The 18946-nt window shown below is 43.3% G+C and overlaps 1 protein-coding gene across 15 annotated transcripts in view; it reads right to left on the bottom strand.

The window, feature by feature from the left end:
- NBEA (neurobeachin) overlaps positions 1-18946 on the bottom strand; it is a 752331-nt gene that overhangs the window by 179222 nt on the left and 554163 nt on the right. The window lies entirely within an intron of this gene.

The raw sequence follows: 18946 nt of genomic DNA, 5'->3' as shown, positions 1-18946 counted from the left end.
TGAATCCCCCTTAAGGAACACACTTATTTGAAGTGTGCTGAGGTGTAAGTGTCTTCAGGGTTGGCTCTGTCCAATGATAAAAGATTCAGAATTGCCCCTGTGGCCCTAATGGGCAGAGAAGGGACCCAGGCATTGCTTCTTTGTATGGTACTAGGATACCGAGACAGCATTGGTAGCTTCAGAAGGCTGTGCAGAATCTCAAACTACTTACCAAACTTTAATTTTTAATATTTATCAGTAAAGAAAATAGAGGCATATCTTGGAGGCACCGTGAGTTCATTTCCAGACCACAGCAGTAAAATGAATAGAGCAATAAAGTGAGTCACCCAAACTGTTTTGGGTTTCCAGTTCATATAAAAATTATGTTTATACTATACTGTAGTCTATTAAGTGTGAAGTAGCATTATGTCTAAAAAAGCAACGTACATGCCGTTATTAAAATGTGACACACAGATGCAAAGTGGGTACAAGCGGTTGGAAAAATGGCGCTGATGGACCTGCTCAACGCAAAGAGAGCCACAAACATTCAGTTTGTTAAAAATGCAATTCCTGCAAAGAGCAATAAAGCAAAGTCTGCCTGTGTAAGCGGTTGCTTTGTACAATGTGTGCAGTGTGCTATAGTATTGCAGTACTCTTGAATGAAATGTGTGACAGTTTGTTTGTCAAACTTGCTTGTAATCAGTCCACAGAAGAAACAATCAGCGTCATGAGTTTTTCTTATAAACAGTGAACTTGCCCTCTTTTTCCTCCTAGACTTCCACACTTCATTAAAAATAAATCCTATTGCTCAACAATTATGAATTGACATCTACTCTGTGTATAGACCTGTTCTAGGCATCCTTGGGCCAGGGTCAAAAGACAGGTAAAATTTTGCTTATCTTCAAGGATTTCTGAATCCAGTCTGGAGACAAAAGACATTTATGATGTTAACCAAACTTTTTACAGTATCCATCTACATCATGCTTACACTATACTATTCATTTATACTACATGAATGGAGAAGCCAAGTGTGCCAGTTTGAAATTGATATGGACCCAGAAGAGCCATGTCCTTTAATTCTCATTCAATAATGCTGGGTGGGAGCTTTTTGATTGTTTTCATGGAATTGTGACCCATCCCGTTATAGGTGATAACTCTTGGTTAGATGGTCGCCATGGAGATGTGTTGCTTACTGAAGCCCTTTAAGAGGGAAGCATTTTGGAAAAAGCATTAGTGCCAACAGAGTCCACAGAGCCAGAGACCTTGGGCATACAGCCGGAAAACACCCCTGGGGAAGCCTTATGAAATGAGGAAAGAAAGCTAGCAGACATCACCATGTGCTGTCCCAGCTAAGAGAGAAACCCCATACTTCATTAGTCCTTTCCTTGAGTTAAGGTGTCTTTTTCTGGATGCCTTAATTTGAACATTTTTATGGCCTTAGAACTGTAGACTTGTAACTTTTAAATTCCCTTTTTAAAAGCTGTTGCATTTCTGGTATACTGTATTATTTATGGCAGCTTTAACAACGAAAACACCAAGGCATCTAGGACCACTAAGAAGGAAAGACTGTTTCCAGTTAGTAAGATCTTAGAGAAGATAAACTGCTTCTTAAGAAAGGAATAAAATTCTGATAGTTGAACAAAACCAGGTAAAAAAGCAGGGAAAAACTGTAAGAATTGTGTTTGGAAAATAATAAATCTACAGTAGGGAGTGCAAGGATGGACAGCAAAGAAGCTAATATTGGATATATTATGTTACAGCCAGAAAGTGACACAAAGAAGCTTTTCCCCTCCTTCCCCCTCCCCCCCTGCCCTGAAAACTGGCTGCTGACTGGAAGCGTTCAGCAAGACGCTTGTACCCACTTTGCATCTGTGTGTCACATTTTAATAACGGCATGTACGTTGCTTTTTTAGACATAATGCTACTTCACACTTAATAGACTACAGTATAGTATAAACATAATTTTTATATGAACTGGAAACCCAAAACAATTTGGGTGACTCACTTTATTGCTCTATTCATTTTATTGCTGAGAGGAGCCTGTGAGCCACGTGCTCTTCACCTCATCCACAGCAGGGAGAGGCAAAACCAGGGAGCCAGCACCCAGGGAGGATGTCATTAAGACACAAATGGGGATACTGGTGCTGGGGATGAAAAGAAGACATTAGGCAAGAAGGAAACCTGCCAAGATGTAGTGACTGACACGCACTAGGAGGGAGAGGCAGGAGCCGGCGTGGCCACAAGGCCTCTGGGATGAGGATGACCCCAGCAATGGCAGAGACAAGGGAAGAAACAGGAGACGGCAGCTTCTGAGAAAAGCCTTAACTTCTGCAGGAGAGGAGGGCAACACTAGCATGGGGGGTGCAGAAACAACAATCTGGAAAACGCCTAGGCAAGACGTGGAAGGAAGAACTAACAGAGAAGTAAAGAGCTGCGATTCACCCACAAAGGTAATTAATCAGTACAAATGGACAACCACCAAGCAAGAAGAGTACAAGCAGTAGCCTCATACTTAGGGGGCTGGAGAAGAAAGAAGAAAATATGTCAATTAAGTCAGTGCAGAAGAGCAGTTGCTGAGGAAAGAGGAAAACAGGATGGTGAATGGAGGCAGTTAGGGGAGCAAAAAGGGGGACCTGCATGGTTGCTGAAGTCAGAAGATTGGTATCAAGTCCCAGCTGCAGCTATATGACCTTAAACAACTTTTCTAAGCTCCTCTTTCCTTATTCCCAAGCATGAGATAGCAATCCCTACACTGAGTAGCACCCCTCACCAGCTGACATGTCGTGTATTTGTTTACTTGTTAACGTAAGGTCTCCCCACCAGGATTAAGTCCCACTGCCAGCCCCTCATTGTCCTCAGCTCCTTAGAAGAGGAGGTGTTAGGGGTCTCCTTGTTTCAGCTTTGGGCTCCAGTGGCCAATCTTGGAGCTCCGGGAAGAATCTCACTCAACCACTTGCTGCCTAGACAAAGTACTTACCACAGGATTTTGTACAGCATAAGGGTTTTACAGCTAAGAGTATCCCTTTTGTCAAGAGAAGAAAATTTCAAAAAAGAGCAGGAGGTTGAAAACGTCAAGAGCCAATTAAGATTGGTCAGTAAAGAGGTTTCTAATCACCTTTAAGTGGAGTTTCAATACCACTATTATAGTATTTGGCAAAATGAACTGATTCCCTCCCTTCGTACTTTCCTTCTTTTCCTTCTCCCTCCCTCCCCTCTCTAATTTAAACAGACATTTATTGGGCACCTATTATAAGTCAGAGGCTATTTGAGATTCTGGCTACACAGCAATGCAGGGCAAAAATCCTTGGCCTCACTCACCAAGAGCTCACATTCATATGGGGAAAGAGAGACAAAGAACAAGGTAAGAAAGGAAAACATTGTGCAGGCTGGCCACAGGGGGTGGTGATGAAACAGCAGACTAGGGGGACAGAGAGAGGTGAGGAGGACGTGCCATTCTAGATCAGAAAACCTGGGAAGGGCCTGAGGGGAGATGACAGTGTACAGGAGGCCCCCGGGGAACGGGCAGGGATGCGGGGGCACACGTGAGGAAGGCTAATGGGTCGTTTTTAGGACTTAGGAACTCCGAGCCCAAAGAGGCACACGTTCTCTCTCTGTAGGAAGATGCTTCTGGCCCCTCTGCCGAGAGTGGAGGGTCGGGAGGAAGGCAGGAAGGGCAAACGGAAGAGGCCAGGAAGCCTCTGGAAGCTGAGTGCCCACAGAGGCCAGGCGGCCTGAGCTTGGAGGACCCATGGAGGCGAGGGGCGGCCAAGGAGGCCGGCAAGGAGCCCCTGGCCAGCCCAGCTACTGGCCTAAGTGCTGGCCTCAGCCACGTATGCAGCAAGGACCTGCTAGGGGCAGGTCTGCGGTGAAGAGCCAGTGCTTATTTGGACATGCTCCATTTGGGAAGTTTTAAGGCATTTCCTGGATAGGAGAGGATGAGGGCCTGCTCAACATCCGTTCAGTGGGAAGTAGAGGGCAGATGCTACTTGTTCAGTTTTTCTTCCTGCAGACACTCAGTCGTTCACCTCTGTGTCGTCTAAGCCGGCTCCCTCCTGAGGCAGGGAAAGCTGCGTGTCAACCCTGGCTCTACTGACTACCACGTGGTCTTCAGTAACCAAGTTATTAAAAACACTTTAGCCTTTCTGTGTGCATTAGTCCATTTAGTCTGTGATGGCGCCACTGCTACCCCCATTTACACATAAGAAACAAACCTACGGGGCTGATGTGACACAGCAAGTGAGGGTGCAGGGCCCGGGTGTGCAGCCAGTGCCTGCGGGAAGAATCTCACTCAACCACTTGCTGCCTAGACAAAGTACTTACCACAGGATTTGTACAGCATAAGGGTTTTATGTGCCTGCGGACCCCTGCCCTGGGAAGCCTGAGGCAGTGCCTTAACCCCTGCTCTCAGCTGCCATGCTGCACAGTGTCGCTGAGAGCATGAGGTGCAGGGACAGGCAGCGCTCTGAGCCTAGCACCTGACATGCCACAAGAGCTCAGCGTCAGCCCATTTTATCAGCTTGTTCTTTGTCTCCTTAAAATAGCTACGCAAATTAATAATAAAAAGATATCTTGAAGACCAAGTAATAACAATGGCCGACAAATTTGTTTCTTCAAGGTCCTAAGATGTGTCATTTGAGCTCTTAGTTTAGTTGACTTTCAGGCAGAAGACAGACATGGTTTGGGAAAGGGCAACTCCTAGGTTAGAGCCTGTGGTTCCGACTAGAGTTATCCGAGGTCGCATTAACCCTGTTACGAGAGTCAGGACAGCCTCACTGGTGAACAATATCACTTTAGGTATTCCAGGGAAATTAATAAAGTGCTTAACTTGCCCTTAAGCTATTTACCATCTGAGAACGGTGAACATTAAATACTGGGACAACAGTTTTATAGAAGTAACTGAGTTCTGCTAGAGCTTCTGTGCAACAGGATACCACGTGAGGGCCCAAGCTGGAGAAGCAGCCCATATGGAGAGCTTGCGGGACCCTTGTCCCTGAGCTCTGATAAAGTCGACGCCTTCTTTCACGGGCAACTGTGTCTGTCCCTTGCTTCTCGTCTGCCCCTCAGTAAGCCAGCAGCTCTGAGCCTACACAACAGAAGTGCCGCTCATCAGAGCGGTCATGGCAGGAAGGGAGAGCAAGCTGATGGGGCTGTGGTGTCAGAGGCCATGGGACCACCGCCTACTTGGAAAGGGCTGGCAGAGAAATGCATGTTCTCAGCACTGCAGGCCCGGTGCGACTGCGTTAAAGAAATAGCCTTCGAATGCCAAGGCTTTTCATGCGGACTCTAAAAACCCTTCGATTTCTTTGAGAAACCTAATTCAGAGATGGGACTCTTCCATTAATAACTGCCCATCAATCTCCTTGGTGGTACATTTTTCCAAAGGCTCTCCTCATTTGATCTCTATCCTGTTATCTACTCGAGATGCATAAACATGCGGAAATAGAGACAGAATCCAGGGACGAACAAATACTACCAACTTACTTACCTGGAAACATTTCTCCCCAATCTGAGTTTCTAATTTATTTTTAATCCCCATCAAATGCATATAAAATTAAATTTATCAACACAATGCTAAGAAAAGTAAATGGCACAGATAATAATAATTAGGAGAATTTTTAGGAATCTGAGAAGAACATAAGAATAAATCAATTAGAGAATTAGCTGTGTTCCAGGCTTCATTTGTTATAATTATCCTCCAAATATGCTCAGCAGAATGCACCAGGTCAGCTGGGAGTGATGCACAATGGAGCAGGCGACTTATCAGCTCCTCAAAGCACAGAGAGAGCTCATAAAGCAACTGCCTGTGCATTTAGATTCATGCAATAACACCTCCTATTGCATGAGCCACCAGATAAGACAGATGGAGCAGCTCTCCACTGCAGAACACTTCTTTTGTAAAATCAACAGACTTCACTTACTCTCCATTCAACTCACACACTGCAACGAGGCCAAATTTGAGACATGCTATCTGTGTGTTTTATTGCCTAGATGTCACAGCAATAGTAAATAAAGTGTTAATGAAATATCTTCATTTAGAAAAAAAAAACTTGGCAAATAAAAACATGTGCCTCCTCATATACAAACTTAAGGATTAAGACACTCAAGGATAACACACATTGAAAAAAACTTCATACATGCAATTTTATTTTTCTACTCACAGTGATATAAATAAAATAAATATATTCTATTTTATCTATTACTTACTTACATGGCTTACCCTTTACCACTCAATCCCCTGAATGTGCTTTTTCAACAACATACTCGTCACTTAAGGAAGGCCTCTCCACTCGCCGTGCGCCATCACTCTGGGATGCCGTCCTGCACTTCTAGGCACAGCACAGGACGACAACAGGTCAGAAAGGGTCCTGAGTGGTAGCACTACACCAGCTTTTAAAAAAGTTTTCATGTTGACTTCAACTTTTGAATATATCACTTTTCAAAAAGGCTTTGCCTCTGCTCATGCTGAATTATCAGTAATTATTGTGATTTCAAAGGAGCAATGTATAAATTACTCCTGTAAGATTGTATGGTCCCTATTAGCAGGTTTATTTGCATTAAGTCTATCAGCATTTCTGTGCCTTGTTCAAACAGTTGGGAAACCTGCCGATTTCATTTGTAGAAACAAAATTTATTGATAACACAGCTACTGATAAATATGTTAACACATACGAAATACATACTTGACCCAAGGTGGGGCTTATTAGTTATATATTTTGATAAAGTCACAAAAAAACAGTATTAGGATTTGAAACTGTGACAAAAGACAAAGGCTGTGAGGTACTTAGTGAGTTCAGTCCACCCGCAGATCTTAAGCATATCTGCCTCCTCACACACAGGCTGAGCAGACATGAAAGTCACTGAAGGGGAACCTGTGGATTTGGAGGTCCCACATGTAGACAACGACAAATTTTTAGAAATAACTGTCACGCCTGTCAATTCTTATCCAAGATGATATACATAACTTATAATAAGTCACATCTTGGAAAAAGAGCTAAATACAGCAAGACCAAACCTGATGGATAAGAAAAAGTCACATTTTTCATTTTCCAGACCATACACCCCCTGCCTCCCGCCCAAAGAAGCCATATATATTCTTAGGGCCACACTAACATATATTCAAATAAATAAGGTATCTGTCATCACACAGCTCAGCATTTCTCTATACGGTCATGGAAGGACCCAAAAAAAGTGGGCCTGATGGTGAAGCACTTGGAAAGGTCTCTCTTCTCTGCACCTAGCAGCTAGTCACTCTGGGAGGGACGGACACCCTGGAGTGACGGACACTCAGCTCTAGGCACCACCTGTGAAAATGACACGGCAGAAATGGTCCTGAATGGGTAGGGAGGGCAACTCAAAACTTGCTAACAGCTGCAACGGCTGAATGGGTAGACATCTTCAAGTTAGTATCTCATGAATTTTAATTCAGGAATTTTCTTTCCTGCACAGAAGGAAAATATGGACCAAAAGGTAAAAGCTTCAAGGAGAAATATTTTGGGTCAATATTAGGAAGAATCTTCTAACATTTCAGACTATCTGAAATGTGCAGGTGACAGACTTCTTGTCAACAGAGGTAAAAGGAGAGGCTGGTTGGCTGCCTGTCAGTGAGTTCGTGAGGAGGGTGGACTACACTGTCTGCTAAAGGTGCTTCCTGCCCTGATATAAAATGATTGGCTCATGAAGTAGAATTGATTTCCTTCTCCCACCACTAATTGCATGATGCATTTTAATAAAATTTCTACTGTCAAGTCTATATAATTTTTATATACAGTGAAATGCTCATAATTTATTAAATATTAGCACTGAATAGTCATTGTAAGAATTCTATCAAAATGCCTATAGAGAAAGCCTGTAAAACAGAATCAGATGGCACTGAAAAAACATCCTTATATGTTAGTATCGTTAGTATCTAAGGAATAAAAATAACTCTCATTCTCAGGGGCTTCTTGGAAACCACTGCACTTCAGGTGATGGAGGGAGCGTTCAGTGGGTGTCGGTGTCCCACAGTAAAGCTCCTCGCAGGCAATCCCTTATGAAGACGAGGAAGCAACTGCTACTCTTCATCACTCTCATACAGGTGTCCATCCAGGAGCACACAGTGTCGCCCTACGTTATACATGTGACATATTATATCCGTAAAATTAAAACTCATAACATCAGAAGTCAGCTCAGTATTTACTTAATTAAAAGCCTCCTAAAAAGAACCTCATCTTTCAAACTCATCAATCATATTTTTAATGTCAATCTAGGCCTGTAGGTTTCCTTTCAGAATTGTATTTATTTACATCTTAGTAGTTGCTAACATTATTTCTGCACATGACAAGGCCTATACAACCCTCCACAATACGTGGCCTGGACACACACACACACACACACACACACACCCCTCTCCGCAATACACTGCCTGGACACACAGACTCATATGCTTCTGTGATACACTGTCTGGACATACACGCCCCCCTCCGCGATACACCGCCTGTGCACACATACACACGCCCCCCTCCGCGATACACTGCCTGTGCACACATACACACACACCCCCTCCGCGATACACTGCCTGTGCACACATGCACACGCCCCCCTCCGCGATACACTGCCTGTGCACACATGCACACGCCCCCCTCCGCGATACACTGCCTGTGCACACATGCACACGCCCCCCTCCGCGATACACTGCCTGTGCACACATACACACGCCCCCCCGCGATACACTGCCTGTGCACACATACACACGCCCCCCTCCGCGATACACTGCCTGTGCACACATACACACGCCCCCCTCCAAGATATACTGCCTGTGCACACATACACATGCCCCCCCCGCGATACACTGCCTGTGCACACATACACACGCCCCCCTCCGCGATACACTGCCTGTGCACACATGCACACGCCCCCCTCCGCGATACACTGCCTGTGCACACATGCACACGCCCCCCTCCGCGATACACTGCCTGTGCACACATACACACGCCCCCCTCCGCGATACACTGCCTGTGCACACATACAAACGCCCCCCTCCGCGATACACTGCCTGTGCACACATACACACGCCCCCCTCCGCGATAAACTCCCTGTGCACACATACACACGCCCCTGCCATGGTACACTGCCTGTGCACACATACACACACACCCCCGCCACGATACACTGCCTGTGCACACATACACACTCCCCCTTCTGCAATACACTGCTTGGCACTTCAGGACCAGGAGCAGCGGCAGGCAGCCCTGCTCTTCAAGGGCATGTGACCCTCCCCTAAGACACTCACCCTTCTAAACCTCAGTCTCTCTTTGTAAATGGGGCTACTATTTGCTGTGAAGATGAAATGAGATTCAATACTCATTAATACTGGTCTCCAATCCTTATCACTCATCTCTCTCAACTCTCAAAATTATTTTAAGTACCAAATTAAATAATGCATATGAAGTCCTTTGTAAGCTGAAAGGAGTGTTGCACTTGTAAAGCATTATTTCCGTTAGTAGGTGATTTATCCCCCTCTGGCATTATGGTTAATGATGTTTAATTTCGTTTTGAATAATCTAAGTGGGGTATCTTTCTCATAATATAATAACAAATTTCTGTAGAACAAATTAACAACTTAAAACAAAACCTCAAGTGTAAAAAGATTTAGGGAAAACCATCCTAAGTAACAATTTTTCTCCAAAGCACTTTGGAATTTATCCACAGAGATTTAAAGAACTATGTAAGTATTGCTGGGGACGAGGCTGGGTCTGCACAAGCACAAGAGAACCGAGGCTTCCCATTCGGGTGGAGAGAGGCGGACACACCAGCCCAATTCTGGCTAACGAGTGCGTGTGCTTACTCTCCTTCCTGGAGGCACCCCCCCACCCCCACCCCGGGTGCTGCGCAGAGCTCACAGACACACTCCAGCAGGGTAGTGAAGCAGACCTTAACTAGAGGCTCTTACTTAAGGACATGGCAGTCTTAAAGCACAGAGCACTGTGAACTTCATAAAAACTGGAAAATAAAAGAATGCGAGTCGATGTTCTTTGATATTGTCCTGATTTTTGTTTTTGAGGATACTGATGTTGAAACTATTGCAGCTGATGCTTCCATGCTGACAAGGGTTTAGAGGTTAAGTTACTCTCTGCAGCAAGGTGCTCCGGTTGCCTTCCAGGGCAGTCTGTAAGCTCTGCAGTCTGCATAGGGGGCATTTGTCACCATTAGCTGAGCTGTGACAGCTGGCACCCACGAGCCCCAGAATCACGAGGTGGCAAAGGCACTCCTGGTTAAGGCTGCTGTTAAGTAGAGCAGGTTACTTGAGGATTAGGCATCTTTTTTATGAAAAGCTCTGTGATGTAACTAACAGCAGTGAACATTTTGAATTTTCTGTAACATGGATAATACAATGATAGCACATAATTAGCAGGTTGCCTCTAGACAACAAGATGCCAGATTACAGAATGCATAAACATCTACTGCTGCCACTTAAAGAGGTAGGGTTGTTTTCAGCACCTAAACAGCTCCAGCAGTGTTTACCCCCTCCCTTGGACCCCCTGGGCTGTGTCAGGATGATCACCTGATTTATATATTCAAGGATAAGAGTTGAAGGTAGAGAGAATATTTCTCATATATTTTTAAATTTGGTTGTAAACAATGCATCATTTGCCAGGAACGAGCTCAACTGCATGCACTGAACACTCTAAAAACCAACAAACATAGCACCGTTCTTTGGATAAAGTGAAAATCAGAATTATTCACCCAGACACAATTCTCATTAGTGTGAAGTATATATAATAGATAATGGGTATTTAAAAACACTCCTTGGCAAAAGGCTTAAAATCAGCATTTTTAACAAATTGACTAATAGCTAATATATCTAGAAAATAATTTTTAAGTTTCAAAATTTTATGTGTTTTTATATCTTGTTCGTACAAAAAAGTATATAAAGCAAAAAGAAAGTTTAAACTAAGAAATAGGTTAAACTGAGAGATCTCTTGAAATTAAGAATGCTACAATCCCTTTAAAGTCATCAATGCTTGGAAACATAATCAATAACACTAGGTTTTATATTATTATGTAAACTAGTTTTCCACAAATAAAACTAATTTTTGTGTTAATGTAAAATCTATGCAAATACATGCAGTCATTTATCAGGAAAGCTGACAAGCATTCCATATTGGAGGGGGAAATGAAACTGCCTCAAGAATAGAGGCAATTAATTATTTCTGTATTTTTTCTTCTTCTGTCTTGAGGCACAAAAGTTATCCATCCAGTTAAAACAGCAAATGAAATAAAGAGATTTTTTTTTATTTAAACACATATGGCTTTTGCCTGCAATACTGATCACCACAAGGTCTACAGACGCCCGTGGCTAAATTGTATGCTGGCAGATGCACACAAGGGAAAACTGTGCTAATGCAGCGTGGAGAGCAAAACAAATGAAGAACTGAATTTGCTAGTAAAACAACAACAACAACAACACACACATGCGCACACGTAAAAAACAAAATTCCCACTTTTTTCCCTAGTGAGTTATGCATTTTGCTTATCAAATGCAGATTAATTGCAAAAAATGTTGCCTTGGTCTCTTGCAGAAAATAGAAAAGCAATTTTAACTAAGTGAGGGGGTATGTACGTACACACACACACACACACACACATATTAGTGCATGCAAATGTTTATGCAATATGTTTTTATTTATACGGACAGAATTGGCTACCAACATAGAAGCCTCTTAGCTCCACAATTAAAAGCTTGAGACATTCAAAACTGAAACAGTATAAGTGACTGGAAAATACTGTTAGCATCCCATCCATATAGCTGCCATCTCTTAACGTGTTACCTGGGAACTGGAAGGATTATTATGGAACAATCTTGCAGATGTGCTGTTACTTCCTGGTGGCAACAAGAATTCTGTATGTGGTTGCTATTTCCTTTTAACAGGTTAACAAAAAATGTGAGAGGCCAATTCATTCTCCTACTATCTGAAACAGCGTGATTGTTTGTATGTGTGAGTGTTTTCTCATGCATGCACACAGCCAGCATGCATGGGCTACTTTGCAGACCATAAAAAGAGTATACTTTCTAAGAATGGTGTAAGATTATTAAGAAAGCAATAACTTCTTTCTTAATAGGCCAGTAAGCATGCATAACATTAAAGTTTCTACTGTAATTGCCAAATAAACAGAAGAGCATTTAAATAATTCGTGCATCTTAGGAAGAAACAGAAGACTAGTGTGCTCTCAGAGCTGTAAACCTGCAACGTGCTTAGAAGAGCATCCTCACCAATGAACACAACTTAGTAATTCCTTATTGAGAGACTTCGTAACCAGCTAAATTATATGATGATGCATATTTATACAAAATTGGGATTAGAAACACATGTTCAAAGAATGTGTATATATTAATTAATATTAGCTCTAATAGGCTCCATAGCCTTACCCCAGTCTCCTCAAGGGAAGGATTACTTGACTGAAAATGTGAAGTAAAATATAATTTAAATATAGAGCAATGTCTTTCTCTAGTGACATAAAGCTGATAACGTTATCAAATATGCCTCAGATATTGCTAACCTATATGAGGAACCCGGTTTCTTAACACAAATTTTGGGGTATAAACTGTCAACTATATTTATAAATCTAATACATACATTCACACTAGAATAACTAATATCACCATTCCTTTTGCAAAAATGGCAGAAAAACAAACAGTAATTGATGTCACAGATACTAAATTTAAACTTCTATATAAAACAAAAGTTATTTTTAAAACATACTGCTTGACCATCTGAAATATCATTTCATGTTTTACCTCTACCTCAGTGCCCTCTGGCTAAAACTGGTCTTAAATTAGTCATGATGAAATAATAAATTTTAGCCATATAAGTAAGAATGGCTCACTGTCTAAAAATCTTCTGATAAAAAAGTAAACCCCCCCAGACATTTATAAATGGATCTTATAACTTAAAAAAAAGGTAAAATCAATGCATGAGGGTACTTTTCCGTGTTGACAGCACTAGTTACATCTACGGGGGATTATGTGACTATTTATTTGTCAGAATTCACAGAATGACACATTCTGATGGAAAAATCATAGACCATAATAAAACTGCATGCCAATTATATATCAATAAGCCCAATTTAAAGTAATAAAAATAGATTTTGCACAAAAATAAAACAAAGCTATATTTTTTATTTTAATGGGCTCCCAATTTTTGTTAGAAATACTGTATCTACAAATTCCTTATGTTCTTCAAGCTTCTGACTGTAATCTAGGTATTTAGACAACATGGGTAAAGGCACGGAGATCAAAAAGTATTAATAATTTATTCACACTACTTTTGTTTTGATATCTTTTGGCAGGTCATTATACCATAGAATTAGTGCTTTCAAGGGCACTAATACCCATTGTTATACTAATATGTGTACTGTTGGCGTAGGGAAAATAATCATACATAAGTGAAAGTGAAATATCATCTAAGTCAGATAATGTGGATAATCCCTATTCCTATATTTAAGGATATAAAAGACATTCCTAGTTATAAACCATTTCCCCTCTTTTTCAGTGATGTATTTATTTTATTGTATATAATATATGTGATAAAAGGTAATAGTTTTTTATTTGATGTAACTATCCCTTTAGATTATTACTCCAGTTATCGATCATTAAGAAAATAAATCCTAGTTTAGAGGAATTGCTTTGTTCATTAAAAAAACAAGCTCCCCAATTAGGAACTACAAGCAGGAAAGTTTATTTTAGATGTGCCCTCGTGGAACACTATAGCTGCCATGCTGCCCACTCTCAGCACTGGGTCGCCGCGGCAGGGACTGCCCAGGCTCAAAGAGTTGCCAAGGCCCACCACAGACAGACAGATGAAAGAGACACTGCGGCGTTGCCTGCCACTATTTTCTCTAAGTGCAATAAAAATGTAGCATGCTAGGAGTAGTAAGAAGGTGGCCACATTCACAGAGGTACAGAAATCCATGTTAGTTAGGGGTTAAGGACCCAAATGCACCACTGATCCTGTTTCAATATTTCTATAATCTCCAAGTGAGAAATATAAGGTGAAATTTAACAAAATGAATTTTAATTTACTGTATAAACTACAAAGGTAACTGACTTTTCTGAAGAGTCTATGAAGAACTGGAATATTAGAACTGACACACCCTTCATAACACTCCATAAACACCTGGTCAGCGGCATTGTCCTTGCACGCTGGGCCGAGCCTAGAGGTCACGGTTTATGTCCAGCATTGAGAAATGCTTTGAGGTGAAAACCGAAAAAAACAATACTTTCCACTTTGCAGATGCAATTGTAAAATACCCTACATCTCTGGGTCCACATTCAAATGAAGCAAGGAAACTAAGACAAATATGTAAATAACCCAGGCTTTTGCTTTGTTTTCTACCCTAAGAAAGATTTTGACCAGAAGTATTAAGAGTTCCGTCATATGCGCAAATCGAATTGGGGTCACTTTCAACATCCATCTTTAATTTCAAAGTTACTTTCTTTTCAACTCTTTTAACACAAATATCAAGTTTACTGAGCAACACTATTGGGAAAAAAGGAAAAGGAACATACCACGACAACGTGCTGGGTAACGGTTAGGAAGAAATGGAGGCAACAACCTCGGTAATTAAAGCGATGGAGGAGAGAAATAATTTTTAAAAAGGAACTGGATGCTCAGGATGCTGTAGGTGAAGAAGTAAAACAAGGTCTAGATTGTGCAAACAGCAGCCTCCATTCTCCACTGTGCTTTGTAACACACTGGATATTGAAGTATGAAATAATTATTTTAAGAAATCCCTGAGACGTTTGAAGCTTTGAAGCAGTTGTTCCCACTGCTTCTATGCCAGGCGCCACAGCAGGCAGAGGCACAGATGCCATCAAGTCGGATTACAGAGAACCCCCTCCATTTTACTTTATTTAATGTGACACATAAAGAAAGTCCTGCACAAATATCTGTCTTTAATTTCTCTAGTGTAGAAGAAGAAATATATTGTGTCTGGCAGAATGAAACAGATGAAATAGCCTGAGCGCATCTTAAAAAGGTGGTGGTGCTGGTGGGGTGGGGTTGGGTGGGGGGATCAGATGCGACAATGAGCCTTCAAAGCCACTCCAGTAGTAAGGATAAATAATTTAATAAACACATCGCCATATTCTTTTATCTCCCCAGTGTAATAAGCACATATTAAAAAAAACACAACTTTAAATTCATGCGTATTTTTGAAAAGAATCACAGCCAGCAGAAAATGAAAACACACAAAACAGTATCCGTGTGAGCCTTTAACATGCATGTGCATTTTCTCTAAAAGGTACATTTTCCAGATGAAAGGTTGCAATTGCCAAAATCTACAAGCATGTAATTAAAAAAATTCATTTTTTTTTTTTAAATACAGAAACCTTGAGTTCCTATATTTCTCAACATAATGGTTTTTCTTTTTAATCTCTGAAGGTAACTAACTTACACATTACTTTGCTATCCCATATATATAAGCAGATCTTTAGTTTGGAGAATAAGTTACCTAGGAAATAAGACTTTGGGAAAAATTACTTTGCCATTGTTATTTTGAATACTTTGAAGTGTTAAGAATCACAATTTTAAATATCATATTCATTAATTGTGCTAAAATTTATGATAATGGTGTGCTTTGTCTTTTGGGGATTATTTTCTCTAACTGTTCAAGGCTGCCTTACAGATGAAATTTAAAATGTGTTAGGTCTTAAAATCCCTAAAACTATCATTAAATCATGAGATTCTTGGTTTTTCCCCCATTCAATTAGGTCAGTTTTCTGCAATTATCATTCTTAGTTCCTGTCAAAGAGGTCTGCCCACATACCACCGAAAACAATCAGCCATTTATGTCCCGAAGCATGGGACAGCGACAAGGTCTCATTCCAGTACCGACCACTAAGACTGTATTTACAGTTAAAAAAAAATATATATATATATACACATATACATATATAAAAGATTGGCATCATCAGTCGGAGCTCTTTTATAAGTTTATCACTTCAGTAAACGCGGCGACTCAAATCTCCACGTATTTTATAATCAATTGAAATGACTAGTTCAATAATGAATTGATATTTCAAAAATATACTATAAAATAGCTGAATAAATAGACTCCGAGAAAACAAATCTATTTCCAAAGCCTAGATAAAAAGCGGCTGGATTACATACATGAACATGTACTATCCTGGAGGCATTTAATTCCTCCCCACCGGTCATTTCAATGGACCCGCTGAAAGGCTGGGGCGCTGAGGGGCGGCGGGGGCGCTGGGTGCAGCGGGTGCGGTGGGGGCAGCCAGGCCGGGCAGGGCGGGTCCTGGCCGGGCGCTGCGGGGCGGTGGGGACAGCCGGGCCGAGGCCCCAGCGGGCACGCGGAAAGCGCAGTCTCCGCGTCCGCGAAACGAATGACCGCGCTTCCTGGCAGCATTCTGGGCCTAACGAGTTTTCTAGTCCTTTTCTCACCCTTTATTTTTCTTCCTCAAAGTGCAAATCATTAGTGAAAAGGCCCCGGTCGCGCCAATTAGTTTGCACAAAGTGCTTTGGCGTTTAGCTTCGCTTTAACCCAATTAAACCGCTCAGCCAGCCCCGAAGATGCGCCACCTGCGCGCTGGCCCCCGCCGCCCGCGGTCCCCCCGCAGCCCGCGGTCTCCCCGCCGCGGCCCCTGGTCTCCGCCGCCCAGGCTCCCTCCCGTGCTCGACCCGCTGGGGGCAGGCAGGTGGCCCCAGAGGGCCAGGGCGCTGGGGCCGAGCATCTCTGCGCGGCGAAGGGGCCCGGCGTGGCGAGCTCCAAGGGTGCGGGGGCAGCGCGGCCTGCGGCGAAAACAGAGCTCTGAGCACGGGCCGGGCAGGGCTGGGGAACGACCCACACGCCGACTTAAAGCCCATCGGCCGGTGGCAGGCAGGGAAAGCCGGCAGGCCGGCGGACGCGCACGGGGAGCTGACGGCCGGCGCCGAGGTGGCGTTCCCGACAGGCGAGCGCCTGCCTCCTCGCCACCCCGGCGGGCGGCCTGGCCTCCTGCTCCTCTCCCTCCTCCGACTGCCCCAAAGCAGCAGCAGCGCGTTCACCCGTAACGCGGGCCAAGGCGGGGAGGGGCAGTTCGGGTGTCCCCACCTCTTCTCCAGAGGGAAGGACGGCTCTTGGGGAGCAGAGGAGAAAGAGGCCGAGAGCCCCAAATTCAGTGACCATCTTAAGCTAAATCGAAATCTATCGCTTTTAGGTAACAAGAAAGGAAATAAGTGACTTTGTGATGCTGTTATCTGTGCAAAAAATGAAATGAAATAAAAAATAATCGAAAGCTTGATTAAAAACTGGGAGTACTGAACAAGAGATTGTTAAAAGTGGCCCTGAAAGAAAGTTGTCTACAAACCTGTTACGCGGGGCAATAGCATTTCACAGGAGATGGTCTTAATTTGAAAGACAGGCCATCTAAATCAAAGGTACACGATTAAAAATGTGCCTAGGTTTTAAAACCACTGTATATCCCCTATGTTTCCTGCACATGGAGGGCACAATTGGTACCCCAGGAAAAAATAAGGTTTTTTTTAAACCCATATACCCATGACCCCTCCTGTTTCAAGGTTCCCAAATTTAGAAATACTAAATACTAAAAGTTTCTTTTAAACTTTTCTCAAATGAGGTTTAATTCCTGAAATAAGACTGAATGACAAGTTAATTTTTCTTTAAAAATATTGACCATTTTTCTTTAATCAAATCACATAAAATGGTATAAAATTAGAAGCCCACTGTCAGGTCACCAGGAAGGACATTTAAGATAGGAGATAGATCCTTAATCATACATCTGTAAACAAGCAGAAACCACAGCCCTTCAACATTTCAGGATAGCTATCTGCCAGTGATCTGACCTCTGCTCTCTCCTGAATCCTGTATATTAAAATAGAGCTCACCATGAAATCACATTAAAATAACCTCTCAATCAGAGAAATAATGTATTTTCAAGTATTTCTACAAGTGCCTGTACAGTTCAGTGTTCATGCAAGGATGGATCAAGGATAAGTAGGGCTGCAGATGGGGTGGGGCGTGCTATGTTTTTTTTAAACCCCCTAACTAACGGAGGTAGACAACATCTAACACACTTAAAAATAATGTTCTGATTCCCTTCCACATCTTGAAAGGGAGGGTGGGGGTGGGTAATGTAGGTAAAGAAGAGCCCAAGTACCTGCATGACTTAGAACGCTCCTTCTGACACACAGGGGCATCCAGAATGAGGAAATGACACAGGTATCATTCCCTCTAAAGCCAACTTCCATATGCCAGCAGTCTATACCCAACAGAGCAAACTTTCAACCTGCCTTAAAAGAGAGCCCGAGGATTAGGGGCCACTCCTTATCTTCCTCCAAATGCATGTTAGAGGCTCTGGTTCACTAACTGATGGACGGCCGTTAGTGCACCTGTATCTGCATTTCAGCGGCAAAAAGACAAGCAGGGGTTTCAGCTAAGGAGAGAGGCGCGCGGCCACGTCTCTCCTAAACGTCGAGAGGCTTTAACACACATCAGCGCCGAGGGAGCCCTCTGGGTGCGTGGGACCGTCGAGGTGGCCCGCGCGGCCTGCTGCCGGCCGCCGCCGGCCTTCGGCGATGTGCCCGCGCCCCCGAAGGGGGCTGGAGGGGCCGGCCGGGAGCCCAGGAGGCCGCCGTGACGAGCGCAGTGGCGATTGGCCGCCCGCCCGCCGGGCCCTGCCTTTATAATCCCCACCCGGTGCAGCGGGGCTCCGAGACCAACCAACAGCGCCTCTCCGGCACACACGCAGGCACGCACACGCGCCCCGGCCACGCGCTGCACACCTTCCCTCCCTCTGAGAGCCCCGCACACGCCAAGGCTACAGGAAAGCCTAGTTAATCAGTCTGGAAAGGGCTGGGCCTTTCGCCGGCTGGAAGAGCTTTTGCTGAGTCTCGGCGCCACTTTTGTTTTTATTGCCGACAGGGTGATCCCTCCACGCGTGTCTCCCCCACGAGGATTCCTTAAAAGAGGA

This window comes from Tamandua tetradactyla, chromosome 4 (genome assembly GCF_023851605.1).
Source record: "Tamandua tetradactyla isolate mTamTet1 chromosome 4, mTamTet1.pri, whole genome shotgun sequence".
Classification (NCBI taxonomy): Eukaryota; Metazoa; Chordata; class Mammalia; order Pilosa; family Myrmecophagidae; genus Tamandua; species Tamandua tetradactyla.
The sequence above is the reverse complement of the archived record's forward strand: the minus strand, read 5'-3'. Positions and strand labels throughout refer to the sequence as shown.